We start from the raw sequence: 18,432 nt of genomic DNA, 5'->3' as shown, positions 1-18,432 counted from the left end.
GGATTCACCTGAGTTAAATTTTGAGCTTCATGGCAAAGGCTGTGAACACTTATGTACGTGTGCTTTCTTTAAAAAAAAAAAAAAAAAAAAAAAAAAAAAAAAAAAAAAAAAACTTTTTCCACATTGTCTTTATGGGGTATTGCATGTAGAATTTTTAGGAAGAAAATGTCATCCATTTTGAATAAGGCTGTAACTGTCAGGGCCGACGGCTGTCCGGCGACCGTAGCAACTGGACCCGCAAAGCAGACCCCAGACTTGGCATGGAGTAGGAAAAAACATGGTCTTTATTCCAAGCTTAGGTTCGGTGCACAGTTTGTTCACAATTTGTTCACCTGTGAAACATTTGGGGAGGAGGGGACAGTAAAACCGATGTTCTACTGCAGGATCCTGCGTTCTTAATCAATGCTTAATGTTCATGTTTCCCCCCCAAGAAACAATTATTCTAAGGAAAAAAAAATAAAAAACAAAAGTTAATTACAGCCTGAAAATTGCCAAAGTCACCAAATATCCGTAATTACACGGCTGCATTTAGTCAACATTTATATGATCGCAGGTTCATCCGACACAAACATGAATAATCTGTTGTTCACGTCACAACTTTTGTGTCCAGGTACGTGAACATTTAAAATAAACTATTTTGGGGAGAATGATGAGAGATGCACTGAACCTTTTCTGTTCCATTTTTGGTTTAAATGTGTTGTGTCTATAATTAGCCGGTAATTGTGGTTTTCAAAGACATCAGCAAAAACAAAAAAAAAAGACTGAAGCTGATGTTTTACCTGAAATACTGGATTTAAAAAAAAGGCCGACTGAAGAACTTCCATAAGCAAGCGTGAAAAGAAACTGACGCACAACAGAATTAAGCTTTTGGCTAATGAGTCCAGTCCAAATCCACCTTGATCTGGCAGCTGCATGCCTATTTCAATGCGAGGACTTGTGGCTAACTCCAGAAGTATCCAGAGTCTCAGACTGACACGTCTGTAGTCCTTCCTACAAGCAATAGTCCACTGTTTTGCCTCAGAACAAACTTAGTTTATTCATTTCCATCTCAGTGTGTGTGTGTGTTTGTGTGTGTGTGTGTGTGTGTGTGTGTGTGTGTGTGTGTGTGTGTGTGTGTGTGTGTGTGTGTGTGTGTGTGTGTGGAGGCACAGAGAAGGCCAGCAGGTTCTCGGAGAGCAGCGGCTGCTTCGTGCAGCAGCCGGCACCGCCCCCTTCTCTTTTCTTCCAGTTTGTTCTCACTGCTGTTCCCATGGCTCCTCCTCTTCCTGGGCGGGGCCCTAGGGAGCAGCCTGGGCTTGCGGCTGCTCCTGGGCCGGTCTCGGCGGGGGAGCTGGTGCAGGAGTGGGCAGTTGAGGCACCACTCTGGTGTTGGCACTGTCGGTAGGCAATGACTGTGCCCAGCAGCAGGGCGATGACAGTCATGAGATACAGATCCCACTCCGGGCCGAGGAGCTGGTCCTGGTGTAGATCAGGCCGAGCTTACACAGGGCCAGGAAGACTGGAGCCTGCGCATCGGGACTGGCTTCAGCAGCCATGTCATAGAAACGCTTGGCTAAATGGATGTCCTGTTTAATACCCAGTCCTTTCTCATGCATGTAACCCAGATTAAATATGGCCTGGGCACTGTGTTGTTGCTCTGACGCCAGTCTGTAGTGGATCACAGCCGACTCGTAGTCCACGTCCATCCCGTAGCCATAGTAGTGGTAGTCTTCTAATTTTATCTTTGCCGCAGTGTAACCCTGAGCTGCAGTTCTTGTCCAGTGAAGAAACGCTCGAGGATACGTCTCATTGTTGCTGAAGATCTTTCCTTCATGCTGGTCCAGAACGAATGCCATGTTGCTCTGAGCCACCTCGTAGCCCTACCCAGCCAAAAGCATGTGCTGCACCAGCGGCGCGTCCATCTCGCCTTCCTTAAAACTGCTGTACGCCGACATCAGACGCTCTGACCAGTGGTCATGCTCACACACGCTCTTGACATAATGGCAGGTGCAGGGTGTGAAGTGAACATACTAAGCTGGGTGTGAGGAATAACAGGGAACAATGATGACAGAAACAAAAATCAGACATGAGCATGAGAACTAGATGAAACTACATGAGAACTGATCAGGGAAAAATAAGAACATAAACACAAAGACTAAACTGGAGCTGACAAATGACTGAAGAATACAATAAAGATAACTGGATGACAAAATCAACAAGCAAAAACTACATAATAAACCGAAAGCAAAATCTGATATTAAAGTACAGTGGAGTAAAAAAGTATTTAGTCAATCCCTGATTGTGCAAAGAAAGAAAGATATGAGAGGTCTGTAATTTTCAACATAGGAACACTTCAACTATGAGAGACAAAAATGAGAAAAAAAAATCCAGGAAATCACACTGTAGGATTTTTAAAGAATTTATTTGTAAATTATGGTGGAAAATACTATAAGTATTTGGTCAATAACAAAAGTTCAACTCAATACTTTGTAACATAATCTTTGTTGGCAATGACAGAGGTCAAACATTTCTTGTAAGTCTTCACCAGGTTTGCACACACTGTAACTGGTATTTTGGCCCATTCCTCCATGCAGATCTCCTCGAGAGCAGTGATGTTTTGGGGCTGTCACTGGGCAACATGGACTTTCAACTCCCTCAACAAATTTTCTATGGGGTTGAGGTCTGGAGACTGGCTCGGCCACTCCAGGACCTTGAAATGCTTTTTACGGAGCCACTCCTTTGTTGTCCAAGTGGTGTGTTTGGGATCATTGTCATGCTGGGGGACCCAGCCATGTTGCATCTTCAATGCTCTCACTGATGGAAGGAGGTTTTGGCTTAAAATCTCATGATACATGGCCACGTTCATTCTTCCCTTAACATGGATCAGTCGTCCTGTCCTCTTTGCAGAAAAACAGCCCCAAAGCATGATGTTTCCACCCCCATGCTTCACAGTAGGTATGGTGTTCTTGGGATGCAACTCAGCATTCTTCTTCCTCCAAACACGACGAGTTGAGTTTTTACCAAAATGTTCTATTTTGGTTTCATCTGACCACATGATATTCTCCCATTCCTCTTCTGGATCATCCATATGCTCTCTGGCAAACATCAGACAGGCCTGGACATGTACTGGCTTAAGCAGGGGGACATGCCTGGCACTGCAGGATTTCACACTCAGACAGCTCTGCATAGTGTGTAGCCTTTGTTACTTTGGTCCCAGCTCTCTGCAGGTCATTCATCAGGTCCCTCCATGTAGTTCTTGGATTTTTGTTCACCGTTCTCATGATCATTTGACCCCACAGGATGACATCTTGCATGGAGCCCCAGATCGAGGGAGATTATCAATGGTCTTGTATGTCTTCCATTTTCTTACAATTGCTCCCATAGTTGATTTATTCACACCAACCTGCTTAACTATTGTAGATTTACGCTTCCCAGCCTGATGCACATCTACCATTTTCTTCCTGATGTCCCTCATAGCTCTTTGGTCTTGGCCATGGTTGAGTTTGGAGTCTCTTGAGGCTGTGGACAGGTGTCTTTTATACAGATAACGAGTTCCAACAGATGCCATTAATACATGTAACAGGTGGAGGACAGAAGAACTTCTTAAAGAAGAAATCTTGCTTGTTTGTGGTTGACCAAATACTTATTTTCCACCATAATTTATAAATAAATTCTTTAAAAATCCTACAATGCGATTTCTCTCATAGTTGAAGTGTACCTATGTTGAAAATTACAGGCTCTCTCATCTTTCTAAGTAGGAGAACTTCCACAATCAGGGACTGACTAAATACTTTTTTACCCCACTGTACAACAGAAAACAGAAATGAGAACAGCAAAAATAAACAGATGACACTAAATGATAAACAATGAAAAGACAATCTGGTAGAACTAGAATTGAACAGAAGTTTCAAAGACCAAAGTGACAATGAAAATAAACCATAACCCCAATCAGTGCTGAGCATGTCAGTAACAACAAAATGTGGAAAACGTGCAGCAATGTGAATACTTTCTGAATGCACTGTATTTGCAACTATTATGTGAAGAAATTGTTAGTATCTGGGTTAAGGTAACAATTATGGTGAAGTGATATGGAATAACATGGGATTGTGTCACATGTTATTTTACACTGCATTCTTCTTTGACTGCAAGTTAAAAACCTGAGTGCATATCACTTTACACATCTCATGTTTCAACACATGGTGCATCACTAAATTCGGTGCCATTAACAGCTTCAAGCAGCACAACCTGAGCATAGCACTGTTTGGGCATATTTAACTCTTCCTGCTAGGTGGAAAATACTTCACTCACAACACCAACGAATGGCACAGTCCATTCTGGTAGCACCTGATACAAATATGTTGCATGACTGTGAACTGGAAATTTGGACAGGTGAATGCAATCATCAGGCGTATGGAGGGCAGGGCTTCCAAGGGTATAGCAATGCACTCAGGCAGCTTCAGGTGTATGGACAGTAGGGCCTTTATCTAAATATTGGCTCCTAAATTGTACCTCAGATACCGAGCCTGAGTTAGTGTTCACACAGACATTATCCAACATAGATTCTTTGTCTGTAGTGGAATACGAGGGCTGTCAATAAAGTAAGGGTCCTTTTTTATTTTTTTCAAAAACTATATGGATTTCATTCATATGTTTTTACGTCAGACATGCTTGAACCCTCGTGCGCATGCGTGAGTTTTTCTACGCCTGTCGGTGACGTCATTCGCCTGTGAGCACTCCTTGTGGGAGGAGTCGTCCAGCCCCTCGTCGGAATTCCTTTGTCTGAGAAGTTGCTGAGAGACTGGTGCGTTGTTTGATCAAAATTTTTTCTAAACCTGTGAGACACATCGAAGTGGACACAGTTCGAAAAATTAAGCTGGTTTTCAGTGAAAATTTTAACGGCTGATGAGAGATTTTGAGGTGATTCTGTCGCTTTAAGGACTTCCCACGGTGCGAGATGTCGCTCAGCGCTCTCAGGCGCCGTCGTCAGCCTGTTCAAGCTGAAAACCTCCACATTTCAGGCTCTATTGATCCAGGACGTCGTGAGAGAACAGAGAAGTTTCAGAAGAAGTCGGTTTCAGCATTTTATCCGGATATTCCACTGTTAAAGGAGATTTTTTTAATGAAAGACGTGCGGACGGGTCCGCGCATCGGGACGCAGCCGACGCGGTGCGGCGGCACAGGAAAAACACCTCCGTGTTGATAACCATTTGTAAAATCCAGGCGGCTTTTGATGGCTTTCAGTGGAGTGAGTATATGAGAAATTGTTTAACAGGCAGGACATGTTCCAACTTGTCCTTAAGGCTTTCAACAGAGGTGTTTTTCCTGTGGCGGAGCGTCGCGGCGGCTGCGTCCCGACGCGCGGACCCGTCCGCACGTCTTTCATTAAAAAAATCTCCTTTAACAGTGGAATATCCGGATAAAATGCTGAAACCGACTTCTTCTGAAACTTCTCTGTTCTCTCACGACGTCCTGGATCAATAGAACCTGAAATGTGGAGGTTTTCAGCTTGAAACAGGCTGACGACGGCGGCTGAGAGCGCTGAGCGACGTCTCGCACCGTGGGAAGTCCTTAAAGCGACAGAATCACCTCAAAATCTCTCATCAGCCGTTAAAATTTTCACTGAAAACCAGCTTAATTTTTCGAACCGTGTCCACTTCGATGTGTCTCACAGGTTTAGAAAAAATTTTGATCAAACAAAGCGCCAGTCTCTCAGCAACTTCTCAGACAAAGGAATTCCGACGAGGGGCTGGACGACTCCTCCCACAAGGAGTGCTCACAGGCGAATGACGTCACCGACAGGCGTGGAAAAACTCACGCATGCGCACGAGGGTTCAAGCATGTCTGACATAAAAAAATATGAATGAAATCCATATAGTTTTTGAAAAAAATAAAAAGGACCGTTACTTTATTGACAGCCCTCGTATGCAACATGCCAATTTGGTTGGCAGTAATAATGATCATTTTAGCATTTTTATCATTTTATCACTGTGTACTCATCAAGTTATCAGGAGCATCACTGCTAGTGAATTGGCAGCAATAACGTACAATGCTCAAGAGGACCAGACCGTTGAGAGAGTCATGTGTGCTTGTAATAAAAACTTTGTTAAAATACATTCTTGAAGGATACCATTTTTGTCAAATGTGTTGTTACTCTGATGAATTTTTTAATTTGCAACAGATTTTATTCCCCATTTTTATTCATCCTGAGCTCGTAACATCACTGAAGGATCACTATTAATTTTCTATGCTGTGCAAGGTCAACATATTAAACTCTGAAAATCATTGACAGTGTTTTTGCCCCCCCCCCAGCCTGGTCCACTTCACATATTTTGCAATGTAGCCTTATCTTTACAGTTTGATTAAAATGACTGTATTTCAGTTCTTGGGAAATGTAAATGATGGAGCAAGTTTTTAGTTTTGCAAAACTTATTTATTTGAGGCAGACAGATTGCTCAGAACTACTGATCAGGGAAAAACCTAACATTTAGCATTTCAGACATGGTGTATGTGAATAATGGAGCAGAATCAGGATTCTCTCTCTTAACATTGTAACATAGGGCATTTTAAAAAGTTTTTGTCAATTTTTCAAAAGAAATTAAGACATGACGGCAGAGGCGATTTTAGACTTCCAGTTTTAGGGGTGCTTGGGACATTTTTAAAATTTTTAAAATCTAGATGTCCAGAAATACAATTTCCCATGATTTCAGAGTGGAAACATTGCTTGTAAAAGCTGCATTCATTGTCAGAATGATTAAAAAAAATGCATATTAGCAATAGATAACGGCCCATACATAAAATTCCTGCATTCTGGTGCAGATTATATAACAAATAATTTAATCTCCTAATGTGGTGAGGGCAAATAGTAATTGCAACTTAGGAGCAGGTCTGTAATATTCAGAGGCTGAGTACAGTATATTATCCTTGTTTTTATATTAGTTTTATGAGCCTATAGTTATTGAAGATTTTTTATTTCATCTTAACAGTTTATTATGTCATAGTACTTAGTACAGAACACTCACCCTGGTATTACTTTTCAATTACATTTAGACAGTTTAGGGATTATTTAGACTGTGTTTTAGTTTTGGCTATTCATTTATTTATTCTACAAACTGACTGTCTCGGTTTTTCTGGCAGCACGCACATCTACGTTGAAAGTCATAAAAATACAGTAGTTGCAGTTGTTATGATCAGTGAGGTTTAGTGCCGTGTGCACGAGGACCTGGTTTAGCACAGCGACAGCAGCACTCCACTATAAGGCTGGATGGAGAACACAGATGGTACACTGCACATAAATGGGTTCAGGATAAGAAATATATGAATATGAATTATTTATTGAATTAACAGCAAAGCATAGAAAGGACAGACAAGATCTAATGAAGTCCTTAAAAGTAAGAAAAAGAAAAATGTGTGACTTAAAAGTCAGAATTCATAACAAAACACCAGTAACACAAGTAAGACACCTCCACAGTCTGATACACATATTCAATTTACCCTTAGCTTCACTTTCCATCCTTTGCTATTCTCAGTGTCCATATCTACTATCACATAAGGTCTACAGAGTGCACAAACCTCACCTGAAGCTTTTTTTTGCTTCTGAAAAAAAATGCTCTGATATCCATCACTGCACTGCAGGCTTGGTTTGCCACTTACTACCAACAAATAAAAATACAAAATGAGTTTTATGATTTATGCCTTTTTAGCAGGAATTTAAATTATTCACTTATTATCATGCTGTGCATTAAATGTTGTGGTAAAGTTTACTGTCTTAATTCTGAAATGCTTAGTTAAGGACCTTAACTAAGCATTTAAGGTCAGATCTGTGTATATGGTATTTGATGTAGGAGAGTGATTTGTTCATGGAAGCTACACAGATTGAAGGGGGAGCACCATTTAGTAGCTGACAAGAGGATTTAGATGAAAAAAAAAAGACAATACTGAATCAATCTTAAATTTGACCACGCACAGCACGCATTAATTTGTAGAGCAATATACTGTGTTAGGTAGCCAGGTGAGTAAAATAAGCACTTTTCAGACAGTTGCACTTGCTCTTCACATTCAGAGACATAAACTGTGAATAAATACCTCACAAATGTGACAGTCGCCTGGCAGTCACTTGACAGCGCGGCTGGGCGAGGTTACCACCAGCGCTCACAGGACAGCGTCTCTGCTAAATGAGCGCCACCCGCAGCAGCACCACGTGACGCAAACACATGTCAGAGCAGACGCAGTTGTGGACGGAGAGAGAAAGAGATGAATGTAGGCGCGCTTCGTGGATTGAACCATTTTCCCAAGAAGGGGAGATGGGAGATGATCAAATTACTGTGTTCTTGTAATACATATTTTGGCATAATGCTTGAAATAGGTTGTTTAAAAAAATAGTAGTATAGAAGCATATATATATATATATATATATATATATATATATATATATATATATATATATATATATATATATATATATATATATATATATATATATATATATATACGAGGTCTGTGATAAAATTAACGTACCTTTTTATTTTTTTCAAAAACTATATGGATTTGAATCATGTGCGATTACATCAGACAACCTTGAACCCTCGTGCGCATGCATGAGTTTTTTCACGCCTGTCGGTTACAACATTCTCCTGTGGGCTGGCTTTGAGTGAGGAGTGGTCCACCCCTCCCGTCGGAATCTCTTTGTCTGAGAACTTCCTGAGAGACTGGCGTTTTGCTTGATCAAAATTTTTTCCAAAACTGTGAGGCACATTGAAGTGGACATCATTCGAGAAATTCAGCTGGTTTTCTGTGAAAATTTTGACGGCTGATGAGAGATTATGGACTGTTGCTGTCGCTTTAAGGACTGCCCACGGAGCGGGACGTCACGACGTCCTGGGTCAACAGAGGCTTAAATTTGGAAGCTTTCAGCTTGAAACAGGCAGACAGCGGCGGCTCAGGGCGCGTCGAGTTGATAACCATTTGTAAAAACCAGGCGGCTTTTGATGGCTTTCAGTTGAGTGAGTATCTGAGAAATTGTTTAACAGCTGGACATGTTCCAACTTGTCCGTAAGGCTTCCAACGGAGGTGTTTTTTCCTGTGGCGGCGCGCGGCGCCGGCTGCATCCCGACACGCAGACCTGTCGGCACTTTCTTTCATTACAAAATCTCCTTTAACAGTGGAATGTCCGGATAAACTGCTGATCCCGACCTCTTCTAAAAGTTCTCTGTTCTCTCACGACGTCCTGGGTCAACAGAGGCTTAAATTTGGAAGCTTTCAGCTTGAAACAGGCAGACAGCGGCGGCTCAGGGCACGTCGCGACATCCCGCTCCGTGGGCAGTCCTTAAAGCGGCAGCAACAGTCCATAATCTCTCATCAGCCGTTAAAATTTTCACAGAAAACCAGCTGAATTTCTCGAATGATGTCCACTTCAATGTGCCTCACAGTTTTGGAAAAAATTTTGATCAAGCAAAGCGCCAGTCTCTCAGGAAGTTCTCAGACAAAGAGATTTCGAAGGGAGGGGTGGACCACTCCTCACTCAAAGCCAGCCCACAGGCGAATGACGTAATCGACAGTCGTGAAAAAACTCTCGCATGCCCACGAGGGTTCAACCTTGTCTGATGTAATCGCACGTGATTCAAATCCATATAGTTTTTGAAAAAAATAAAAAGGTCAGATACTTTTGTAACAGACCTCGTGTATATATATATATATATATATATATTTTTTTTTTTTAGGGGTGCTTAAAATATATTTAGGGGTGCATGAGCAACCCTAAAAATAGGCTAACTCCACCCCCCATGACAGGATTCAGTGTGGCACAAACATATGTGTTTCTGTTAGTGTAAATGCGACATATATAAATACATGCTAGATCTGACCTGTGCGATTTCAGAGGTCTAGACTGTAACATTACTCATGTGTTGTGTCTGGAGATGACTTAGTTGTGATTTGGAGCTATATAAATAAATCGAAATTGAATTGAGATTAAAAAAATATTGCTAGAATAGTTATTATTTGTTAATTGTTTTTATTGGTTTTTTTTGGTAATAATTAAATCACAGTAAAAGTACTTCAAAGAGGTTTAATTATAAAGTTGTTCAAAACCCTTTGCCACTGTGAAATCCTGTTTTATTGACCCCTGTCCACCCAAAGAGAGTATTGCTGGGGGACATATTCAAGAGGACCAGACTTCTGTCCATCAGTCCATCTGAACATTTGTCTTTATATCTCTGAGGCCCTTGGGGCAAAATGAATGAAATTTGCCAGATGGGCATTCCCAGTTGGAAAGGAAGGATCACAATCTCAACAATGACCTGATTTGCATATTAATTTTGTCACAGGGTCAGTGAATGCAAAACCATATTGTGGCTCACACAGACTATACTACTTGAGCAAGGCACACAAAATACAGATAACCTACCATTCATGTCATGAAGTCATCCAATGCATGTTTCAAAAAAGCTGGGACAGTGGTATGTTTACCACTGTGTTACATCACCTTTCCTCCTCACAACACTCAATAAGTGTTTGGGAACTGAGGACACTAATTGTTGAAGATTTGTAGGTTGAATGCTTTCCCATTCTTGCTTGATGTACGACTTCAGTTGTTCAACAGTCCGGGATCTCCATTGTTGTATTTTGCACTTCATAATGCGCCACACATTTTCAATTGGTGACAGGTCTGAACTGCAGGCAGGCCAGTCTAGTACCCGCACTCCTTTACTACGATGCCATGTAGTTGTAACACATGCAGAATGTGGCTTGGCATTGTCTTGCTGAAATAAGCAGGGACATCCCTGAAAAAGATGTTGCTTGGATGGCAGCATGTGTTGCTCCAAAACCTGGATGTGCCTTTCAGCATTGATGGTGCCATCACAGATGTGTAAGTTGCCCATGCCATGGACACTAACACACCCCCATACCATCAGGGATTCTGGCATTTGAACTTTGCGCTGGTAACAATTTGGATGGTCTTTTTCCTCTTTTGTCTGGAGGACACAACGTCCATGATTTCCAAAAACAATTTGAAATGTGGACTCATCAGACAACAGCACACTTTTCCACTTTGCGTCTGTCCATTTCAAATGAGCTCAGGCCCAGAGAAGGCGGCCGCGTTTCTGGATGTTGATGAAGTGTTCCTGAGCCCATGTGGTAAGATCCTTTACACAATGATGTCGGTGTTTAATGCAGTGCCACCTGAAGGATCAAAGGTCATGGGCATTTAAATGTTGGTTTTCAGCCTTGCAGCTTACGTGTAGAAAGTTCTCCAGATTCTCTGAATCTTCTGATTATATTATGGACTGTAGATGATGGAATCCCTAAATTCCTTGCAATTGAACATTGAAAAATATTGTTCTTAAAATTTTGGACTATTTTTTCATGCAGTTGTTCACAAAGTGGTCATCCTCACCCAATCTTTGCTTTTGAATGGCTGAGCCTTTTAGGGATGCTCTTTTATACCCAATACCTGTTGGGTATAAAAGTACCTGTTATAAAAATGCCTGTTTCCAATTAACCTGTTCACCTGTGGAATGTTCCAAACAGGTGTTCTTTGAGCATTCATCAGCTTTCCCAGTCTTTTGTTGCTCCTGCCCCAGCTTTTTTGAAACATGTTGCAGGCATCCATTTCAAAATGAGCAAATATTTGCACAAAAACAAAAAAGTCTTAGTTTGAACATTAAATATCTTGTCTTTGCGGTGTATTCAATTGAATATAGGTTGAAGAGGATTTGCAAATCATTGTATTCTGTTTTTATTGACATTTTACACAGCGTCCCAACTTCACTGGAATTGGGGTTGTAGTTCAAAACACAGTGAGAATGACTGGTCAGATATGACGTCAACCATATAAGGGCATTCCCAGTAATCCCAAAATGATTCTCCACCCTATCGAGTAGAATATGATGATTCATGGTATCAAACGCAGCACTGAGATCTAACAGCACCAGAATCGTAATGGTGTCCAAAACCACTACAAGCAGATGATCATTCACCACTTTAGTGAGAGCCGTCTCTGTGGAATATTTTCTAAAAGCAGACTGCAGTGGCTCAAAAAGATTATTCTCAGTAAAGTCATCCACGAGCTGCTGTGAAACCACTTTTTCCAGAATTTTAGAGCAAAATGATAGATTTGATATCGGCCTATTGTTTTTCAATACACTAGGGTCAAGATTAGATTTCTTAAGTAATGGTTTAATCACTACAGATTTGAAACATTTAAGAACAGAGCCAGAAGTTAATGAGAGATTAATAATTTCCAACACAGTCAGCCCAAGAGTGGGCCACAGGTCCTTAAACAGTTTTGTCGGTATAGGATCAAATAAGCAGGTTGTGCTTTTTGTAGACATTACGAGATTCATCAGCACACCTAGTGAGATACTATCAAATTCTGTTAATCTAGGTAACACCTCAGTAATGGCACCCACCTCAATAGCAGGGTGCAGTGGCTGAGTTAAGGCATGCTGAGATTCATGTGTTATAAACCCTGATGGAGTCTTCTCAAGGGATTAATAAAGTTCTAATTAAGGTTCTATCTAATCTCATGTGATTGTGCCATCATGAAATACTGTACATAACGGAGATATAAATTGTGAAATGCTTGTGCAAGTGGGGACTGTTATGTCCATTTTACATATTTGAATTTACATATAAATAAATTGAGAAATTTTATGATGTAAGCTGACAATGAGCTTCCCCTCTTTGACAGATGAGCAGTCACCACTGATATACACTCAACAAAAATATAAACGCAACACTTTTGGTTTTGCTCCCATTTTGTATGAGATGAACTCAAAGATCTAAAACTTTTTCCACATACACAATATCACCATTTCCCTCAAATATTGTTCACAAACCAGTCTAAAACAGAATTCCCACATGTGAGGTGGGAATTCATCCCACCTCACAGGTGTGCCATACCAAGATGCTGATTAGACACCATGATTAGTGCACATGTGTGCCTTAGACTGCCCACAATAAAAGGCCACTCTGAAAGGTGCAGTTTTATCACACAGCACAATGCCACAGATGTCGCAAGATTTGAGGGAGCGTGCAATTGGCATGCTGACAGCAGGAATGTCAACCAGAGCTGTTGATCGTGTATTGAATGTTCATTTCTCTACCATAAGCCGTCTCCAAAGGCGTTTCAGAGAATTTGGCAGTACATCCAACCAGCCTCACAACCGCAGACCACGTGTAACCACACCAGCCCAGGACCTCCACATCCAGCATGTTCACCTCCAAGATCGTCTGAGACCAGCCACTCGGACAGCTGCTGGAACAATCGGTTTGCATAACCAAAGAATTTCTGCACAAACTGTCAGAAACTGTCTCAGGGAAGCTCATCTGCATGCTCGTCGTCCTCATCGGGGTCTCGACCTGACTCCAGTTCATCGTCGTAACCGACTTGAGTGGGCAAATGCTCACATTCGCTGGCGTTTGGCACGTTGGAGAGGTGTTCTCTTCACGGATGATGCGAAGGAGATGTGTTGCACTGCATGAGGCAAATGGTGGTCCCACCAGATACTGCTGGTATCCCCCCCCATTAAAACAAAACTGCACCTTTCAGAGTGGCCTTTTATTGTGGACAGTCTAAGGCACACCTGTGCACTAATCATGGTGTCTAATCAGCATCTTGGTATGGCACACCTGTGAGGTGGGATGGATTATCTCAGCAAAGGAGAAGTGCTCACTATCACAGATTTCAACTGGTTTGTGAACAATATTTGAGGGAAATGGTGATATTGTGTATGTGGAAAAAGTTTTAGATCTTTGAGTTCATCTCATACAAAATAGGAGCAAAACCAAAAGTGTTGCGTTTATATTTTTGTTGAGTATATATATATATATATATATATATATATATATATATATATATATATATATATATATATATATATGCGTCACCTTTTAGCCAGTATTGTTACAGTCAGCTAACAATTCTTTTCCCAGACCTAATGTTCCATAATGAATAAATCTTGATAATTTAACAAATTTCAAATTGCTCACTAAAACACACAATCTCCACCAACTGAGAGTGCGAAGTGAAACATTCCCTCTCTGCTCTATGATCATTATAGTTGTTGATTGTGATAATTAGTCTTCTCAAACGTTTGGAACAATTGTGGTGACATTTTCAGCAGTACAACTAACAATGGGATTCCAAAATCATCAAGTTTCAATTGCTGCTTTTAATTCCATTAACATACACATTGTTACAACTGGTAACATCAGAGTGGATGATTTGCTTATTCAAAGAAAAACCCATAAGTGAGACCACTATCAAGTTGCAATTATAGCCTTCCACACTAGTCACAGTGTGAACACCGCAGCCTGATGGGTCTCTGCACGCCACTGTGTTGTCTGTTGTATTGATAGCTTTGTTTTCAGCTATGGTTGCACCTCAAGTATTCTAAATTCCTTCAATGGTGGCTCAAAGCATTAAGGCCCCTGACACTTGCACAACTTTGATCCGCATACTTGCACGCACTCTACCGTGCACGAAACTAAACTCATCTCAAACCCAATGTAAACTGTCGTAAACTGTGCGCGGCTTCGTACACATATGCAAAGAAATCTCCATCATGCATTTATGATGTGAAAATTGCGCAAACAATTAAATTGATTGTGTAAGCGCACCGCATCAGAGTGCAGCTTGTCTGATCAATTATAACAAGATATTAAATCTATCATGAATGTACTTTTACAGCTACTCACAAGAAGGACATAACATGCAACTGTTTTACCAAGCCATTACAATATAAACATTACAAATACATACCTTTTAGGTGGTTCCAAACATTTTCTCCACCTCATTAAGTGTGCACGCGAGAGAGAAAAGTTGCAGCTGGAAAAATCCTCTGTGATTTCGGAAGCGATTAGAGGTGTTTTCAACAGCCAATTTGTAGAGAAAATGATTAATCTGCAACAAAATAATTATTTTATATACACAGCGCCCAGTGCACAATGCGTGGCATCCAGCAGAGCAAAGCACGGCATACTGCTGGGAACACAGCAGGTGGGATTGTCATGACAAAGTGAGTGCAAGTGTGCGGATCAAAGTCATGCAAGTATCACGGGCCTTTACTGTTGTAATTTACTCACCATTCTGAAGATAAATGTGTTTATAACATTTGTCATTTGCCCAAATCAGAAAAGTTGGAATGTATTGAAAATTCAAATAAAAAACCACAATAATTCACCAGTGGAGAAACTGGGAATGGTGCACCATTCACCTGCTACATCCCCATTTACAACTTCATGTTGGAGTAAAGTAGAGACTACTGAAAAAACAGGTTTCCCATGTACATTCTGTCAAACTGCAACCCTAACCTTAACCCTTTTTGATTGGACTTTTATTGTATTTTTTAATCCTCCTCCATGTCGCTTCCTCATGAAGCTGTAAAACTGGTAATTCAACAGACAAATGCACAGTTTCTCCAACTACAATCATAGAAGCTTGTTACAGGATTGTCTAGGTGTCTTTGGTGGCTTCCCTTATGGGTCTCCTTCCAGCATGGTCACTCAAGTTTTGATAACTGCTGACCTGACACAGATTTACCCCACAGTACCACACTACTTGTATTTCTTATAAGAAATCATTTGCATAAATGAAGTTCAAATCATATTCAGTGACTTGGAAATGTTCATGTATCCATCCTCTGACTTGTCTAAAAAAAAGCAGCTGTAAAATGCAATTATTCAATCCTTATGTTTTGAATAAATTAACCCACTCTCAACTTTTTTGGAATGTGTTGCAGGCTTTAAATGCTGGAATGCTGGATGTATTTTAACAAATTAAATGAAGCTAACGACACACACCATGAAATATCTTGGGTTCATACTGTCAGTGGTTTATTTGTTTTCTCTAAAATACGTTTAACAAAATTCATTTCAGTCCACAGTATTAGTTTTCTTGTCTTTCTGACTACATTTTTATTTTTATTTTTATTTTTATTTTTTTTTTGGGGGGGGGGGGGGGGGGGTCCTGTAATAAAGTCACATTTTTCATTGCAGGAAAAAAAAGCCACTCTGTGCCATGAGGCTTTCATTATCTTGATAAATGCACATAATTCTTTCTTCACAAATAAACCTGCTCATTATTGTAGCCATAAGACATTGTCTCGGTGACCTCTTTCGACCTTTGGGTAAATTTTCACGGGTAAGGATAATTTAATGCAAGATGATAGCTCATTAGAATGCAAACAGACTGTGCTAAGCTATGTTTAACAGATTAGAAAATACAAGCCACACCGCCAGTTTCACTCAGATATGCGACAGGTTATTTCATGATTAGTCACAGTCTCTTATGACTCACACTGCAAACATTGACTGCTGGAGAGGAAGTTCAATCTTTGCCAATGTCACACCGACTAACAGAGTTAGACGAAATATCCAACTCTCAGTAATACACACTTCACTAGACTACCTGCAAAGAAGTTCAAACAGCAGGCACGTTGTCTGCAAGTGAGTATGAGTGGAAGTTACAGGATTCCGTTGAAGATTTTGAACAGATTTCCACAACAACTCAGGGGCGCAATTTAGAAAATTCCGAATGTGACAAACAATAAACAGGTGTTGTAAACAAGTCAATGCTGCTAAAAATACAAACTTGCAGAAACAAATATACTATTCTGACATGGTTTTGCACATAAGACTGACATGGTTTGCACATAAGACTGGCATAGCATGTTTCAAGTACACACATATATGTCAGAAGGTGTGGGGGGGCATACCATATTCTGTCCCCCCTGGTTGCAAAGGTGGGGGGGACATGTCCCCCTATCCCCCACCAAATTGCACCCATGCAACAACTGAATTCAATTAAATTTATTAATATAGCATATAGTCGTTTCAAGGTGCTGTACAAAGTCAGGTCTAGACCAGTGAATACCAAAAGGCACTGCAACTGCTCCATGAAAAGTCATTAAATATAACTAAAACACCTATAATTGTCATTATAGAAATGAAGTTTAACATTAATTAATGTTTACCATTTTAAAAATGCACAAAACCATGGGAATATGTATACTGTATTTTCCAAGGCATAAGATTCACCGGAGTACAAGTCGCACCTGTTAACAAATTCCTCTTGAAGAGGAAAAACCCATATATATGTCACAGTGGAGTATAAGTTGGAGTTTTTTTCTGTATTCAGCTCTTTAATTTGGGATTTGTGTGCATTGTTTTTGTGTACTTTTTAGTATTAGCATTTATTCTTATATTATTAGAGTTTATTTTTGTTTCATGCTGTTTTGGTTAGTATTATTATTATTATTATTATTATTATTATTATTATTATTATTATTTATTATTATTAGCAACAAATATGTGATATTTCAGTATATAGGTTCCAACAGAGTATAAGCCACAGAACTCCTCAGTCTACTAAAAAGCATGACTTATACCCTGGAAGATACAGTGTGTGTGTGTGTGTGTGTGTGTGTGTGTGTGTGTGTGTGTGTGTGTGTGTGTGTGTGTGTGTGTGTGTGTGTGTGTGTGTGTGTGTGTGTGTGTGTGTGTGTGTGTGTAAAGTTAGCTTTGATAACTGCTAATCCACCAATTGAAAATTTAACTTCTGTAACACTAAACAAATAAACCGCTAAAAAATTAGTGTAAGTAACAGCTAACCACTAACTTTTAGTATTGACTCGGTACACTGTCAGCTACTGATTAGCCAGTTTCAAGTTTAAGCCTCACTGAGGCTTCTGAGTAAAATCAAAGGAGTTTACAAACCCAAAACAAACAACGAGTCACAGCTTGTGTCTTTATGCACCCTCCCCATTGATGTAAGGAAGTGTCATTTACTTTCCACATGCAACGACACAGATGTATGGCAGGAGACATGAAAAGCAAGGCACTTTTCACTCATGGTTTCATATATAAACAAAACTAATTCTGGACAGTTTATCGACATTAACGGCAACTCTGTCATTTTTACAAAAAAAGCACACATAAAAAAGTGCCTATCTTTTACAGTAATGTGCTAATTCTGAAGGTTTGAGTGTTAACCGACTCGTGCCAAAAGACATTTTGGGAAATTAGTCTCTTCTCAATCACTGGTTTGTTGGTTTATTTATTTGTAAAAATCAAGACACAAGTTACTGTAACATGTGTCTTGATTTTTACAAATAAATGTGTATTTGTAAATATGTAATTTTTTTCATTTGTAAAAAAAGGCATTTGCATGTGATTCAGAACAACAAATAGCGACCAACAATCACACATTGGTCACTATTCACACTTCCATCTAGTAAATGCAGTGTTCTATGCATTTTGACGGGGGAGAGTGATTGAGAGGAGATTTTAAGGTTTACAGATATTTTTGATTGTAAAGATTTACTCACTATTGAGGTTTTCAGGTTTCAAATCCCGCAAAACCTTGGAGAGGTCACTGCGCTGCGAGATCTCAGTAACATTGAGAACTGCATTGAGACGCTCTGATCACGCTTTACTTTAACCGCTGCACATGGA

The 18,432-nt window shown here is 40.2% G+C and overlaps 1 protein-coding gene and 1 long non-coding RNA gene across 10 annotated transcripts in view; both read left to right on the top strand.

Moving 5' to 3' along the window:
* Positions 1 to 18,432, top strand: part of LOC117517424 (neurexin-2-like) — a 643,324-nt gene that overhangs the window by 316,232 nt on the left and 308,660 nt on the right. The window lies entirely within an intron of this gene.
* LOC117517427 lies at positions 881 to 17,340 on the top strand. The gene is made up of 3 exons (XR_004562725.1): positions 881 to 1,002; positions 2,935 to 2,941; positions 17,327 to 17,340. It is a non-coding gene; the product is annotated as an uncharacterized LOC117517427 (long non-coding RNA).

This window comes from Thalassophryne amazonica, chromosome 9 (genome assembly GCF_902500255.1).
Source record: "Thalassophryne amazonica chromosome 9, fThaAma1.1, whole genome shotgun sequence".
Lineage (NCBI taxonomy): Eukaryota > Metazoa > Chordata > Actinopteri > Batrachoidiformes > Batrachoididae > Thalassophryne > Thalassophryne amazonica.
This window is presented reverse-complemented; position numbering and strand designations above follow the sequence as displayed.